The sequence below is a fragment of the Centropristis striata genome, chromosome 9, assembly GCF_030273125.1.
Source record: "Centropristis striata isolate RG_2023a ecotype Rhode Island chromosome 9, C.striata_1.0, whole genome shotgun sequence".
In the NCBI taxonomy this organism is placed as follows: domain Eukaryota; kingdom Metazoa; phylum Chordata; class Actinopteri; order Perciformes; family Serranidae; genus Centropristis; species Centropristis striata.
The window spans coordinates 19,377,437-19,380,368 of record NC_081525.1 but is presented as its reverse complement, the minus strand read 5'-3'; positions in this window follow the sequence as shown (position 1 = coordinate 19,380,368).

Genomic DNA, 2,932 nt, shown 5'->3' with positions numbered 1-2,932 from the left:
CGACCAGGTATCTCTGACGGACTGTGGCGTCAACAACATGTTTATAGGAGCCAGTGGTGGAGCCTATTACTCACACGCTACACACAGAGAGGGAGGTGTTTGGGACCTGTTGTCTGCGAAACAGAGGACAGAGACAGACTGACGGCTCGAAACAAAGATACATGCATTCCGTCCAGTTTCATGTCTTTTTTTTTTCAATCTGCAAAGATAAATCATATAACATGTTCTTTCGCACAACACTGACAACGAATAAACACCCTGTAATAACGCGTTTCCGGTATTATTTTTTAATAATTTAATTTTATCCCGCTGCCCCAACATAATTGATTTATTATAGCTTGAAAGGATCAAAACAAATAAATTGAGACAAGACCACATAACGACCCTTTGTCTTTTGCCGCCTCATGATACCACACATGACAGTTTTTGAACACTAGCACGCACTCATAGGCCTTCACAGTTGGCCCAGTTTCCCATTGGCTATCAAACACGCCCGCCATGGTGCCTTGCGTAATGTTGACACCAATTAGAGATGCCATTTAGGTGAAAAAGCAGCAGTTAAATTCACGGTATGCCAACTAGTTTGCCCATAAAGTGAAACCTTTAATTGACCATAATAGACCTCATCCTCTTCTTGTCATCACAACACATTATGACACCCAATTTGGCTGGCTTTCTTATTTTTATGAAAAACCATTAGGAAGAGAAAGGAGAATGTTATGCATTCATCCTGTAATTTGTGCACACAGTATATGTGCTTGATATCTTAATTACAACGTTTTTACATATTCAGAGTTTTTTGCATTTTAAGTGGTTTACCTCTTGCACATTTGTATTACATTATCAGCAGGAGGAATACTGATCTGAGTTTTAAAAAATGCTTAAAGAGCAACTTCAGCAATATAGTTTTGTACCGTAAAGTAGAAGGAACACATAAGAAAACTATTTAAAAAAGGAATTCACAAAATCCAAGCAGCAGAGTTAACCCGACTTCTATTCAACCTGCAAAAACACTGGATCTTACATTGCCCATAGTGCACCTCAATAGCGTCTTTCATGTATGTGAAGACGCGCCCTGCCTATTGAATACTATTCGTTTCATACTCTACATCCCCAGTTAATTTGTTTAAAACAAAGTTTTCTGTGTCAAATTATTGCATTGAAGAAACCTTTAAAATTAAATTATCTGACTCCAACAGTAAATCCTCTCACCAATTTCTCTGTGCAGATCGTTTGATGGGGAATGATGAGCAGGAGACGTCCCAGTTCTAAGTTTAGCATAATTTTATTACAATATGTCAAGAAATTTGCAGTTGAAGAGTCTCTGGGTTCAATCTACACGTCCCTGACATCACATCAGGCTGGTCAGTTAATGGAGGTTGGACCCCTTTTCTGTCCCTGAAACCCAGTTTTATAGCCTATCATGTCTGTGACCTGAGCTGTTCCCAAAACAGTCAATATTCAAAACATAAAATATATCTTTTTGTGATGATAGAATCTTACTAAGTTTAAGCAGATGGAATAAATGTATTTAGTTTTGATGTATCTCGAGTAATCATAGTTTTAAAACAATATTAGCACATGGTCATTGTATCAAAAGCATCTTACATGATTAATATATGAATGCATCGAGAGAGGGCACACACACAGTTAGTGAATTACGCATGCATAGATAGTGACCTAGTCAATCAGATAGTGATCCCTATGCACAGAGACAGAAAACAGAGACAGAATAACAGATTATTTCTAACACTGTTCAGGTCTGCTAGCTGCTTTAGCTTAGCAGTTAGCATTAGCTTCACTCTTTCCCTCTGCTCTCTCTTGCTTAGTGCTACTCCTCTGCCTCCTTTACAGATAACAATACATGTAGTAAGTGTAGTTAATTTCTCCTGTAAGAGGCAAGGTTGGTGAATTAGATGTGTGGCTCCTTGCCATAAATGTCAGCCGCTGTAATTAGGCTGCCTTTAAGTGACCTAATATAGCTATGAGGTGCCTCTCAAAGTCAAGGATGCTTCCTTGATAGGACAGGTTCTTCTGAGTCTGGTCCTACAGAGTCAAGGAGCCAATCCCAGCTGACATTGGGTGAGAGGCAGGGTATACCCTGGATAGACAACAATTCACGCTCTCATTCACACGTACGGGCAATTTAGAGTCACCAATTAAACCTAAGTGCAAGTTTTTGGACTGTGAGAAGACACAGGGAGAACATGAATAACATAGAAGAGCCGCAGTCCGGAGTCGAACCGGTGACCCCTCTTGCTGTGAGGCAATAGTGCTCACTACACCACCGTGTAGCCCAGTCTCCTTCCAATCATCGGTATAATACACAAATGGAATGGGCCTGAGAGTGTGCAGATATGCATCATTGTAGACAGATCCTACGTCCAATACAGCGCAAAACCAGTTTCAAAACCAGTGCAGGACATGGATGTGGGTTTGGCATCAGTGCTTTTCAACATTTTTGTACATTGGCCTCAGTCTGCTTGCAGGAGAAGGAGACTGTGCTGTCTGTGCCTTGATGTTAGAACAGTCCTTTGGTGGGTGTCAACGACGCAGTATCCTTCAAATTCAGGGGAGGCTATCCGTTATTTGCATAATTTAACATGGTCTTTTCTGTTGGTTTGTGTACATACAGGCAGGGACTGTTAATCCTCCAGTGTTTGGATGCACATGCAAATGACTTCGTCTTTGGGTGTGGCTAAAACCAACACCAAACCCAAACAACAATAACCAAACCACTTCACATACGTAATGTGATACTTAGTCTACTTGTTCAAATGACAACAAACAGTTCTGCGGTGACATTTTTAACCTGAGGCCACTAATTTTAACAGTAACCCATTTATACATGTCATGGAAGTTGAGATCACATACATTGATGACAGGTAATCACTCACAACAGGGTTAAAATAACACATGGTTGATGAATGTA